General features: G+C 41.9%; 1 protein-coding gene and 1 long non-coding RNA gene across 2 annotated transcripts in view; both read left to right on the forward strand.

The window, feature by feature from the left end:
* Positions 1–14602, forward strand: part of LOC142875561 (annexin A7-like) — a 163593-nt gene that overhangs the window by 107093 nt on the left and 41898 nt on the right. The window lies entirely within an intron of this gene.
* LOC142875656 (uncharacterized) lies at positions 3819–12754 on the forward strand. Its single transcript, XR_012922976.1, has 4 exons — positions 3819–3947; positions 4046–4119; positions 9248–9344; positions 11020–12754. It is a non-coding gene; the product is annotated as an uncharacterized LOC142875656 (long non-coding RNA).

A 14602-nucleotide genomic window follows, 5' to 3' on the forward strand; every position in this document is an offset into this window, starting at 1 on the left:
TCTGAAATTAGAACTGCCACACCAGCCTTCTTTTGGCTTCTATTTGCTTGGAATATTGATCTCCACCCTTTTATTTTTAGTCTATATGCATCCTTGCAGGTTAGATGTGTTTCCTGAAGACAGCATATACTTGGCCTGTATTTTCTTATCCATTCAGCCAGCCTATGTCTCTTGAGTGGAGAGTTTAAGCCATTCACATTTATTGAGAGAACTGATAGGTAAGGTAGATTACTGATCATTCTGTTGGATTGGATGTTGTTGCTATGATTTTTGTCTTGAGCCATTGTAATATCTGGCCTTTAATATCTTTGGGTTTTGGTTGTTTTTATATTCGTGGGTTATTATTATGATGTTCCGTGCATAACGCGGTTTTAAGTACTTCTTGTAGGGCTGGTCTTGTCTTGGTGAATTCTCTGAGCCTTTGCTTGTCTGAGAATGTTTTTATTTCTCCTTCATATACGAAGCTTAGTTTTGCAGGGAATAATATTCTAGGCTGGGCATTGTTTTGTTTCAAAAGAGTGAGAATGGGGCCCCGGTCTCTCCTTGCTTGTAAAGTCTCATTAGAGAAGTCTGATGTTATTCGAATTGGCTTTCCCTTGTATGTTACTTGCTTCTTTTGTCTTACAGCTCTTAGAAGGGCCTCTTTAGTTGATACTTTGGTTAGTCTGATGACTGCATGTCGTGACGTCTTCCTGTTTGCGTTGAATCTCCCAGGGGTCCTCTGAGCTTCTTGAACTTGTATATCAAGATTTTGAGCAAGGCCTGGGAAATTTTCCTCTATTATATCTTCAAACAGCTTGTCCAACCCTTGAGTGTTGTCTTCTTCCCCTTCTTGTAACCCTATGACCCTCACATTAGGTTTCTTCACATAATCCCACAGCTCTTGTAGGCTGTGCTCTTTTCTCTTGTTTCTCTGCTCTATTTCTGTGACTGATTTATTTAATTGGAGGGTGTTATCTTCAAGCTCTGAGATTCTTTCTTCTGTTTCATCTACCCTGTTCTTGAGACTTTCCACTGTATTTTGTAGTTCCTTGAATTGATTCTTCATTTCCAGGAGTTCGGTTACACTTTTCTTCAATGTGTCTATTTCTTTTCTCATATCCTGGAGACTTTTTGTGGTTTCTTGGTGTTGGTTATTGAGTTGTTGTTGCAGCTGGGTGAGTGTTCTTATGTTCCACATACGAAATTCCTCTTCTGTCATATTGGTTGCCTGATTTTGGTCGGTGTCCGTTTCTAGGGGGCTGGTGCTCCTCTTTGTGGTTGTGTTTTCCATTTGGTTCTTCATATTTCCTGAGTTCTTTCGCTGATTTCTTCCCATGTCGATCAGTTGTTGTTTCTTTCCTTAGGTTATTGTTTGGGTATTCACACACCTTGTTTAGTTTCTGAGGCGTTAGGTGGTGCCTGTGGGTGAAATTGGACCACTCCCTGTATATTGAGTCAGTGGGTGCCGTGGAAAGGCTGTGCAAGATGCCGTCCCTGTCAGTAGGTGGCGTTTGCTTGGAGGAACAGGCTATGGTGTTGATTTTGAGTCCTGTTATCAGCTCTCGTTCTGAGCGGAGCTGGGTTGGGTAAGCCTGCCCTCAGGCCGTTAGCAGGGGTCAAAGTTCTGTTCTCTGCTTCCAGGGAAAGCTGTCAGGGTGGGGCTGGAATGGTCCCGCTCAGCCAGAAAGTCTGGGTGTGGGGGTAGGGCTGTCTGAGACCCGCAGTCTGCAGCAGGCCTCGCTTCTTTCCACCCTCCCCAACTCCGCAGCTACTCCTGGGCCTCTGCCAGCAGGCCAGACCACAAGCCACCAGGCCTCCCCGGACTGTGATGCCGGCGGGGAGGTTCACTGCACAGGAACGCCACCTGGGTTGGGCGCACGGCCTCCTCCTGGGAGGAGGGTTGCCCTCTAGGATGCCGATCCGCCCCTGGAGGCACACACACCTCAGTAGGCTGTTCACGTATAACCCTTCTGTGCCCCGGGCAATGCTAGCCCTCGGTGCAGGGGATCTGGTCTGCAGGTCCGACCTCTGGGTCCCAGAGTTCAAACTGTATTCCCACCAGGGAGAGGATTTCCGGACCTAATTCACCCACAGGGAGCCCAAGCTGGGTCTATGTCTCTCAGCCTCTGAGTTGGCACCGTTTTCCTAGGAACCGGGTGTCAGCAGCACCTGGGAGGGCGGGCGGGGTCCCAAATGGGAAGGTCCCGTTCCCTGGAGGTGCCTCCGGCTGGTGGCTGTATTGTCTCTCTGGGCAGCCGCGGGTAGGGTCGGCGGAGGGGGGGAGGAGGCAATATGGCGCCTGCCGCGCGGCTCGGGTCCATGCACACGGAGGTGCCCGGAGGAAGTTGGGAACCTGGTGCCACGTCTGCTACAGGCTCACCGTTGGCAGGCGGCGGCAGTCTCTGGGCTGGTGTCCGCAGGTCTCTCCACCCGCTGGGGAGCCCACCAGCAGTCCCGAATGCAGGGGAGGGGAAACAGCAAAACCACCTACTCTTGCCACTGGTCTCCGGGCTGCTCTGGTGGTCTCAGCCTCCAGTTCTCCTCTGCAGCCTCCTCCGGTGGAGTCTCCCGGGGTCTCAGGTACCCCTCCTTCCGGCCCTTGTCCGCTGTATGCTCGTCTTCTTGCTTCTTTCCTCTAGTTTCTGCTAGAATCTGTCTTTTCTGCAGAGACCCTCTGTCTGGCAGTGTTATTTGTCCGCCATCTCCTGTATTTTATTTGTATGTTTTTTACTGATTCCCCCTATATTTTCAATCCCCAGTTGGTTGAATCGATGTATGAGGAACCCATGGATAAGGAGGTCTGACTGTATTTGATTTGCAAAGGAAAATGGGTTTCATTGATTGAAATGCTCCCTTTTAATGCAGTATTTTGCTCAATTAAATATTTAGCAGAGGGTCTGAGGGAGGAAGTGTGGAAATTGATAACCAAAATCAAACCATCACACCAATCTGGTGGTGCTATTATTGCATATTGCACAGAAGATGCGACACCTATCAACAAAGCTACAACCATGACATGAGGGCCAACCGTTGGACATGCAAATTTTTTGTAGTTTCTTGTTTTGTTCTCAAATCAAGCCCTCCAGAAGGTTATGTAGGCAATTGCTGATAAAAACATTTATAAAAAGAATTCACCTACTTCTTATGTTTTTAAATACCTTCTTCTTTAACTTCCTTGAAGCCTCTTGAAATCACATAGAGGCATTTGTGGATTTTTTTTCTCTTAATAAAGAGTATTATTTAGACTTATAATATATATTATATGTGTTGTGGAGTGATTTCTGCCCATTTTCTTTTAAAAATGTTTTAAAGTAATATATATTAAAAAGACTATTATAAGGATTTAATATATTTCATGTTACATATGTGTGTTACAAAATTTAATTGATTAATGGCAGCAAGCTATAAGGCTTAAATGTCTAAATGCTCAATTCCCCCAAAAGAGAGAAATTATGTGTCCTAATAATGGATTCAATAGTTTTTCTAAGATTTTTCTCACTTAGTAAAGGTTTCCTCATCATGTCTTTCCAGTTGTAAATATCTTAAACATTTCTATATAACTAAGGAGAAGACAGTGCTATTGCCATATTATGCACTTATTGTTTTAAAAATGCATTTTTGCTATGTAAGCAATTATTTTTTGTTGTCTACATTGCTTGTTTTGCCATCAGTCATCTGATAGTCATTTCTCTTAGTGTCTTTCATTAGTCAGCATTATGGTAGTAAGTGTTTACTTTAGTGAGAGCCAAATGATCATTGTGGTTTCTAATGTCACTATTTCAGAACTGTACGTGAAGGTCCTTCTTTAGTTATCATCTGATTATTTTTCAGTTATCCAAGTCCTTGTGTTGCCTGAGCATGACAGATGGAATGCTGTTGAGCCCAGCTGCTTGCACAGACATGTGTTAGCATGGGAGAAAGAGTGGCGGACGAGCTTGTGTTTGGAATGGACCCCATGACCACAGGTAGCTGGAAAGAATGGCTTTAGTTCAAAAATAGTGTTTGTAGGTTTAAAGACATTATTTAAATTGAGTTATTTGTTTTGAAATTTATTTTACTTTAGGTGCTTCCAGGGATTTTGATAATGCACCTAAAATAGTAAAGCAGATGCTAACCGGATTTGGAAGCAGTGAAAAGGTAATAGCTAATTTTCATCCTTTCCACGTGTGAAATCATGGGTCAAGTGTCTCTTTCAGAGATGCTTCTGATTGTAAGTTACTAGCATTTACTTTTGCTTGTCTTATTTCAGGTAGAACTGAAGTGATTTATTGTAAATAGTATTCTAAATGTTATTCTCTGAATAACAAAAATAGAGCATTCTCTTAGGTCAGAATTAGCTTGTGAGATGTTAACTATGACTTCATGAGTTCAGCAAGTGCCGAAGTAAATTCTTAGCCTTTTCACATGGGCTAAAAAAGAGCCTACTTTCTGAGCTTGCTTACTTTACGCTGTCCATGAATTTCAGACTCCCACACTGTCATGGTTGCTCCTTGAAGCACTTCAGTACTCTGGACTGTGGATTTCTGTATTTAGAGTGGCTCACCCAGGTTCTCCAGGGAGTACTCAGAACTAGATTAAAATGATTTTAAGTTTTCTCTCTTGCTCACACATTTCCTAATTGATTTCAGTCTTCCTTCTTTCAGAGGAACAATGAAATTTCTTGGGGCTTAAAAGCAATTTTCTATTGTATTTCTTCCATTTCAGCCAGGATATTTATTCCTTTATATATTAGATTGTACTTTCTCTGTTAAATGTTGGTGTTGGGAGGCTTTTCTGTTCCATTAGTTTCATCATTTGGGTTATAGCTTGAAGTTATGATCTACAGTAATACAGGGAAACTGAGTCCAGACACTCAATCTGCCATTGCATAGGAAAGAAGAGTCCTTCTAAGGATAATGAAAATATTGTTCTATGTTTATTTTTTCATTTATTAAAATAACATAAATATATAATATTCCTAAATAGGCACTTGAAAATGGTAAAAGCTGTAGGCCCTCTGTTCACCAGAAATATCCCTCCAAGAAAGAAAGATAATATCTCATGCCTGTCATCCTAGCAGTCTGGGAGGCAGAGGCAGGTAAGTCATTTGAGTTCAGGAGTTTGAGACCTGAGCAAGAGCAAGACCCCATCTCTACTGAAGAAAATGGAAAGAAATTAGCCAGACAACTAAAAATATATAGAAAAAAGTAGCTGGTCATGGTGGCCCATGCCTGTAGTCTCAGCTACTTGAGAGACTGAGGCAGGAGGATCGCTTGAGCCCAGGAGTTTGAGGTTGCTGTGAGCTAGGCTGATGCCACGGCACTCTAGCCTGGGGAACAGAGTGAGAGACTCTGTCTCAAAAAGAAAAAAAAAAAGAAAGAAAGAAACATAATAGATGCATCATTATATCAGTGCTTTAAATATGTCAGTGAGGCACTTTGATCATCAACTGGGTCTTCATTTTATTCTAACCATGAGCTAAGAACAGTTATATTTGTGGCGATAAAAATTCAATATTGCTTTGTCTACAAAACCACAACCAGTGGTATAAAGGGGAAGATTGTTTACTCATTCCCTGTGTCACTGGTTTCCCATTCTGACATGGTTTTTCAGGAAATATTACAGATGATTTGCTTTGCACCCACCAGTGTGCATGTGCTAAGAATTTAGAATAGGCAAAACAAGTGTTCCTTTGGGTACAATGCACATTACAGCCTAGGGTGAGAATAGTAAGAGTAGATTCAGTGAGATGAGTTAGTAAGCACTGCAGTAGTCCAGGCATGATAGAACAGACGCTTGAATGAGCTTGGTGAAAGTAGGAATGGAGAAACATGGTGAGTTCAAGAGATGTGTATATTGTAGAATCAATGTGTTTTTGTGATGTTCTGGTTGTGAGGGCTGAGGGAAGTTAAAGGTCTTTTTAAGATTTCCACCTCATGCATGTACAATTGTTGGTGCCACTCCCTGAGGAACCTGGAGACTAAGCTGGGCTAAGGCTGGCAAGTAGGGAGATCATGAGTTCAAGGGGAGGGTTGTTTTTAAATGTTTTTTAGAGCTGGAGTCTTGCTATGTTTCCCAAGCTGGATTTGAACTGCTGGGCACAAGTGATTCTCCTGCCTCAGCCATCGGAGTAGCTGGGGCTCTAGGCATGTACCATCATGGGGGATCCATGAATTCTGTTTTGTTCAGGTTGGATTTGAGGTACTTTGGTAAAGATTTCAAGTTAGATGTGTGGGTGTGGAGTGTGGTGGAGAGGTTTGGATGTTGAAGTTCCCCATTCATTAAGGCAGGGCTTGGCATGAAGAGGAAGACCAGGGTCAGTTCCAAAGTCTTTGGTGAATGGGAATATAATGAGGGTATTTGTTAGATGGCGCATGAAGGGACTTGGATAGGTCTCTAGTCAAATGGTTCTGGACTTGGAAGGAATAGCGCTTTAGACAAGAGGTGGGGTTAGACATGGTCTGGGAGTGGTGGTGGGAACAAAGAGCTCACTTCTTCACCCTGAAACAGCTGGGGTGAGAGTGAATAGATTACACCTGAGAGGACTTAGGGAAAGCAGGATCAGCAGGAGAGAGCCAGGTTTTGACTAATTCAGAGGAGTAGAAGGAATGCTTTAGAGCAGTTGAGGACATGGAAAGTTTCTATAACGGAAAAGGTCTAGACCGTGTTTGAGACGAAGAGCTCTGTCCCTTCACTGAATGTTTATTCTCTTGTTCTGAATATTCATGTTATGATGTACAGATTCTCTCTACTGTAGAACCAAGCTTTTAAATGGGGTTATATGCCAATAGATTTTCCATTATCTAGGTACATAACATTTTTATATTTTCTCCCATTGACTGTGGTTTTATGCCTCTCCTGCATTTTCTACTTCTTACATATCTGCTTTTTATTTGGGACTCATATGAAAGAGCAAAATGTATCTTGAAAATTCATGCAAAAGAGCACAAGAATCTAGCAGAACCTTGACTGACCTATGAGACTTGAGATGCCAAAGAATTCCAATTGTTCTTGAGGGGAAGAAATTGGAAGTGAAATGACGTGGAGAAACTGTAACTTTACACTTATAGTTATACATCTTTTGCAGTATTTCTTATAGTCTGCCTTTTTTCTTTTATCTTTTTTTTGTGGACACATACTCTCACTGTGTCAGCCCAGTAGAATGCAGTAGCATCATCATAGCACACTGCAACCGAAACTCCTGGGCCCAAGCAATCCTCCGGCCTCAGCCTCCCCATTAACTGGGACTACAGTCACACACCACCATGCCCAGGTAATTTTTCTGTTTTTTGTAGAGATGGGGTCTTGCTCTTGCTCAGGCTGGCCTTCAACTCCTGAGCTCAAGCGATCCTCCCACCTTGTCCTCCTAGAGTGCTAGGATTATAGGCAGGAGCCATCAGGCTTGGCCTGCCTTTTTGACTATGTTCATTCTATTGAATATTCTGTGAAGGGAGAGAGCTCTTCTATTGAATATGAAATGGCATCTTATATCATTGACATTTAAATTCTTCTTGCCAAAATGTTAATGCCATCCCCATTAGATCATTTTCCTAGTGACTGGTCATGTTGAGCATCTTCTCCTGTGCTATTGGTCATTTGTATATCTGCCTGAGAATTGTGCATTCAAATATTTCTCCTCCCTTTCTTAGTTGACTTGAGTCAGTGGAGTCTAGTCTGCACTCTCAGCATTTGTTTTTGCAAAGAATATTTGCATGTTTACAGATGACCAAATGCTGGTCAAGTGCAAAAGAGCAAGAGAGGCATTGTGGGGATGGGTACTTATTTGAGATCCTATGACAAAGGCCCTGTTAAGGGTGTAAACAGGCTTCAGAACAGGACAAGCCAACGTGGGCCTCTGGTGTCCTTAGGAGCTCAGAGGAAAGAAAGGCCAGAGTGCAGGGCATTTGCTCAGGCCAAGGTCGTTGCAGGTGGGAACAGGGGTGGGCACGGAAGAGCCCCTGAGAGGGGCAGCTCTAAAACGAATGCCATATCCAAACTGCTGAAAATCACCTCACAGCAGTGCCAGGCAGATAAGAACTCAACCACTCTCTGCCCTTGTGACCGTGGCAGGATCAGAAACCATACCACCATGTTTAGGCTGCTGAGGGAGGACGTACGCAATGAAGCAGGGAAGAAGAAAAGGAGCATGTCTGCTGTCCACCCTCCCCGCAGGTGGCCGGCCTGCAGCACTGCCCAGCTGACTGACGCTGACTTTCGGGCATTTATATGATTGTATTGGGCTGGCATTCTGTGTCATGGCTTTGTCAGTTTAAGCAACAGCACAGCTTTTTATAACTCGAGAATCATGTTCCCAGCCTGGGGCAGATGAGTACATGAATATGTAATTGAAAAGTTACAGTGAGAGATAATGTTGCATTCTGATTACAACCCATGAGTCAAAGATAGTGGTGACATTTATTAATACATTATTATTTGAACATTTTGTTATTGATATAATTCCATTCCTATAAATTTTAACATCTCAAATATTTTTATAATCTCCATCACAGCAAACATGTATTTGATATGTGTGTGAATATACATCACATTTAAATTATGTTTATTATTTTAACCAAAGTTCTCTTGTCTTGGTATTTATTTCTTTGATATGATTTTTTATTGTACTCTATGGCTCAGTTTGCCTCTTAAAATTTCTATGCAATTTAGTCATGTTATTTTTCCATAAACATTACTAAAAATCATACTGCTAATACTGAAAGAACGAATCTATGGGTTTAGTACAATTATCCACACTATTGCTAAATTGATAACTAGAATAAGATACAATCTCATCTGGTAACTGCGTTTAGTCAAGTAGAGCTCCTATTTCCCCTTTTAGTCTATTGAAATCGTTTCTATAGATTATTCTATTGAAAGTGTTTCTATATGATTGTGTTAAAATTCAGGAATGACCTTGTGAGGTCCTTATTCTTTGCTGTCCCCGTCATGCTGGTTCACTGTGGTGCCATGTCCTTGGTTATTTCCCCACCTCTCCATGGTCCTCCTGTCCATGTTGATGCTTCTTAGTCTCTCCCCCGGCCCCTTCTGTTCAGGATGCATCTGCAGTTGCTTTCTCTGCTCCTCCCCAGCATTTCATTTGCACTGTGTAAGAAGCTACTGTCTAGTTTATTATTTCTGTGTCTGCCTTGCCCTACCTGATGAGTTCTAGAAAACTTGAACAGCTTCACCTCTCTAAGGCTCACAGAATGCTTTAGACGTAGCACCTACTACATGTGAATATTATAGATATTCAGCCGATTAACTACCCTAATTCCCTCACCATCAGGCAGAGCACTTGAACACATGAGCCAGACTCTCTGAAGAGTGATAAAATGCTGTAGAGAATGGGAATGTTAATGACTTTATTCATCTCTGATACCCTGGTGAGTATCACAGTCAAAAGACTGGAGGGATGTCTCCTTGTAGCGAAATGCCTGATTTCTTTTTAAGAAGAAAAAATACAAGGTAGGATAGTGACCCAGGATAGCAGAGTATCTGCCACATCAAAGGATCTGTCAGGGGGACACAAGGATAAATTTCAGATCTCTAGCATGGGAGATTCTGTGGGGTGTTCTGGATTCATTTCACTCAAGAAGCACTTTATCTTTGCCCAGCCAGTCACTGCCATTCAGGGTCAAAATCATATATGTTGCATAAATGCACTACTAATTTCAAACGAAAATTCAACCTCGTGGGATACAGAGTTACATGGATCTTTCATATGTCAATGTTTTAATGCTGGAAGCCTTCAGACTTCATTGCAAAACTAGAAGAGGTTGTTGATGGGCTTACAGGGACTGGGGCAGATGGAGAAACAGTGAAACCGAACTCGTGTTTAATGATTTCTAGTCATTAATCACATCCATGTCAACTCCCTTCCACACCAAGCTTGCATAAGTAAAACCCACAGTTTCCCCCTATTATGAGATAGGACAATATAGTTAAAAATGGGTGGCCATCACTTTGCCTTCCCTTAGGAAGGAAGTAGTAATGCTGGGCTTTCTTTACTAGGTACCTAATAAAGTTTTCCAGTTGAATTGCTATCCCAGTAGCAATCAGATACAGATTTTCTGGACTTATAATAATGAAGTAGAGTATTTCATGTCATCAAAAGTGGAAAATTATCTCATATTTTCTATTTTCCAGATCTCATGTTTGTCTTGTTTCATGTATGTTGTTCTTGTTTCTCTTTGTATACTGTGAACCTAACAAATGTTCAGATCAAAGGAGGACAGTTTTGTTTTTGAGTAGATGGGTATGTACTGAGCAGGGTCTACATTTAAATAGGAATATTATGATGTAAAAAGGAAGAATGGATCACATGGCCTCTGAGGGAGATGGACATATAGAGGGAGCCTGTCTTTAACGGCCCTTTCCACTGAAGAAGTCCGTGAAAGTGGACACATTTCACGTAAATGTGCTTATCTCTTAGGATTTCTCTTTAGTGCTCTACAGCAGTGGTCCCCAAGCCCTGGCCATGGACCAGTTTGGGTCCGTGGTCAGTTAGGAACTGGGCTGCACAGCAGGAAGTGAGTGGTGGGCTAGTGAGCAAAGCTTCATCTGTATTTTCAGCCGCTTCCTGTTACTCTCATGAGTGCCTGAGCTCCGCAGCATTGGATGCTCTCAGGAGCACAAACCCTACTGTGAGCTGCACGTGCGAGGGATGCAGGTTGCGTGCTCCCCATGAGAAGGTAATGCCTGATGAGCTGAGGGGGAGCCGAGGCGGTGATGCTAGTGCTGGGGAGCAGCTGCAAATATAATGAATGCAATGTACTTGCTTCATCCCGAAGCTATCCCACTCCCCAGTTGGAGAAATAAAATTTGTCTTCCATGAAATTTTTCCAAAAAATTTTGGAAATGGAAAAAAATGTTTCTATGAAACCAGTTCCATTTTTCCATGAAACCAGTCCCTAGTGACAAAAGGTTGGGGACCACTGCTCTACAGCAATGATTTTGGATACTCATCTCATATTTTGCCACGATTGTTCTGATACATATTAAGAACCAGTTGTTTTATCCTAAACCTGAGAGGCTAGTTATTTCTGTATAATTTCCTAGATACTATGAGCCAGATGATGAAAGAGGCAGAAGTGGGAGAAGATGGAGGACGAAGAGAAAAAAATGACAGTGGCAATTCAAGAAACTGGTTGTTAAAGGATTTCCAAGAAGAAATAAAGGACTGTTTATATTATTTTGAATAATCACTATTTGCGGTTATTTAAAAACAAAACCAAAATCAACCACAGCCACAAAAATGAAATGACTGAATGGCTGTAAGAAATTTGTCAATCATGCCATGCAAAGGCTTGCATAATGTGTTCATGAGTACAGAGAGCATAGCACAAGCCACGGAGAAATGGCATGTTTAAAGTGTAACTATTAGCTCTGCTATGCCCAAAGTCTCATAATCGTTTCTTCTTTTTCATTTGAGGAAGAGCAACATGTTTAATATTGTTATAGCACAAAGAAAATACACTTGTTTTCAATTGTGCACACCTAATTTCACATAAGGTGTATGGATGGACATATTGATCGTTACATTATGTAACCACAGGGCATCTTTTCCTGTTTTGGAAGTTGGCACAAAAGCGTGTCCTTGCCCGTGTCTGCACTCTGTGTACTTTCCGTGTGCTTTTTCATCCTCATGTGATTTGAAGATTCTTAAATGAACAGTGCTCCTTAGTGTTGCAAAATGTCCTCGAATCCTCTCACATAAAACTTGAAGCAAAAAATGGCTGATAGAGGAATATGTAGAATGTAAGAAAAGGTCCTTATTGATAAAGTTTTATACAAATTACACTATTTTCAGCTGGACATAGCACTCTGTACATTTGTCCCATGTATTCAGGAAGCTGAAGACAGAGGCTCAAATGAGCCCAGAAATTCAAGTCCAGCCTGGGCGACACAGAAAAGCCTCATGTCTGAAAATAATAAAAATGAAAAATGAAAAGTAAAGAATATATTTATCGTGTATTCATGGGCAAGGACATATTGACATGCAGTCAGCCATATTAGGTGACATTAAAACCATCATACAAGGAAAGCGTTTTAAAAATAAATGAGTTACAAAAAATGAGATGTTACTATGAGGCTCTGATACTTAGTACCACTAAACACACATTTTGTTGTATCCACCAAAATTTTGTTCACTATGAGAATTGATTGTGTTGTTAACATTATGCTTTGTAAATGACATGTGATACCAAGGTGATATACTGAAGTTGTGTTTAACTGTGGAGAAATATTTCTGTTTCTCCTTTTGTGATGTAAATTATAAAACAGTGGGGAAAGAAATGTTTACTAGGAGAAAGAAACTACCTCCTATCTCCTATGTGCCTAATACTGATAGCATGAAGTTCCTCATAGAATGCAAATGTGATCACACCTGTAAGTTGGTGAGAACACTAAGGTGCGAGTGAATTAAATGATGACACAAAACTGAAGAGCAAACGTTCTCTTCAGGTAAGAGGGTGAGGCTGAACACTTGTCCCTCTAAGATAAGCCCAGAAATCTTCTGGTCCTGGTGGGTGCCGTGTGAAGTGATTCCATCCTTTAACTGTAAACACACAAGAATGCTTTTAATAGTTTTGAATGTTAATGCTTTTTCCTATATTTTGACTAAGTTTACTTGACTATAAGTCTCTGCGGCCAAATGTATTGAGATTTTCTTTTGTAACTTTCATTGTTATTTGTTTGAACAATCTTCTACCACTTACCAATAGTATAACTATTTATTTATATTTTGCTCTAAAAAGGTTAGTGGTATGATAGCTTCATTAAAATGACTGAATGCTTTTTCCACTCTGGAGGTATTTGGGTGTATGTGTTGTGCGATGTGTAGTTATATTCTTTTCACTAGTTCACTTCCCGCTAAGCATGTCTTGAAGAAACAGTATCACATCTCAGTGGTTTGTATAGCTTCCGTGATGTTAGTAAGGCCTTGACCTCTGTATTGTTTTCCGCTGATGGGCCTATTCCTCTATTGGCAACCTAATATTTAACAATTATATATTTTGCATTTATTATATCTTTACTATTTTAATTCTGCTACATAAACCCTTATGTTAATTTCATTTAAGCATATTTAAAGATAGTTTATTATTTTAACTAGAAATAAGTCACTAAGGTTTATGCAGAAGCAGCATATTTTCATTACTGAAAAGTTAAAAGATACAAATAGGAAAATAAATATGAAACAAGGGAGACCTTAGTAGTCCAAGTGGATGTAGGTATAGCTCACTTTACTTAGATCAGATCCACCAAATGCAAGGTTCTGAGAGCTAATAGCAAGTTTTGTCTACCTCTTTCCCATCCAAGGACTTCTCGGAGTCCATTTGTGTCCCAAGTTGAAAACTGAGCCACTTAATTTGCTTCCATTGAAAAAACTTTGACCACAAGGAGGATGGCTATAATCATATTCTGTGGGCACATCTCCCTATGAAACTTAGAGATGCTGTGTTTGGCACAGATGCAGGAACAAATCAAAGAGACTTAGGACTTTATAAAGTAGAAATGACCACTCATGTTTCTGTCGAAGGTGAGAAGTGCATTGAGTGGCTGACTGGAACCATAAGAAAATGAGCTTGGAACCAGTATTTGCTTTTCCCATAGTGGAAACAGAGACCCTTGTGGCAAGAGCTAAAGTAGGCATGTTGCTAGCCAGTGCTCCAAATCTCATGATGAGAAGGGTCAGGGACGTAGCAGTTGGCCCAGATTCTTTATGGGAGAAGTGTGGAAGTAAAACAAAGGACTAAATTGGAAACTTCGCACCCTGTCTAATCCGGATGGATCGGGAAGGGTGGGGAAATGGGCTCCAGGGTAGGTGGTGAGAATGTCTTCTAGCCGTAAACTGTCACCATAAGCAAAAATCTATTCCAAGAGGGCGTCACAGAGATAAGAAAGATGTTGGGCGTGAAGGTGCTCACATCAGGTCTCCAATCTCAGGGATAGGGTGACCAGCTATCCCAGTTTTCCCAGGGCTGTCTTCGTTTTAAAACTGAAGATCCTGGGTCAGATCAGGGAGGCTACTTAGGGCACACGGTAGACAACCCAGCTGCTGCCCTTGGGGATCCACATGTGTATGGTGCTGAGACCAAGCCTCCTACGAACTGCTCTCAGCCATGGACCGGCACAGCAGGGATTCTAATACAGGTGTATTCCTGTGAGAGGCAGGATTTCTGGCTTGGGGACTCCACATTGGCCTGGCCAGAAACATTCTTGGAAATGTGCAGCTGACCTATACTCCCTCTGCCCAGCCCTCTCTGCTCCCGTGCCCACGCTCCTTAACGAGGGCCAGACCGGCACTGCTGTCCTCAGCTTCCCCCCATTCTTTCCAGCCCCTCCCTGTGCTGGTTTTCTAGGACTGCTGGAACAAATGGCCACAAATACAGAGGCTGCTGGTTTTCTAGGACTGCTGGAACAAATGGCCACCAATACAGAGGCTGAAAATAGCACACATTTATTTTACCATTCTGGAGATCACAGGTCTGAAACGGCTCTCACTGGGCTGAAACCAAGATGATAGTAGGGCCTTGCTACTTTCTGGGGGCTCTAGCGGAGACTCTGTTCCCTTATCTTTGTCAGCTACTAGAGGCCAACTGAGTGGAGGCCCTTGGCCCCTTCCCATTTCAAAAAGGAATTT

This window comes from Microcebus murinus, chromosome 14, assembly GCF_040939455.1.
Source record: "Microcebus murinus isolate Inina chromosome 14, M.murinus_Inina_mat1.0, whole genome shotgun sequence".
Lineage (NCBI taxonomy): Eukaryota > Metazoa > Chordata > Mammalia > Primates > Cheirogaleidae > Microcebus > Microcebus murinus.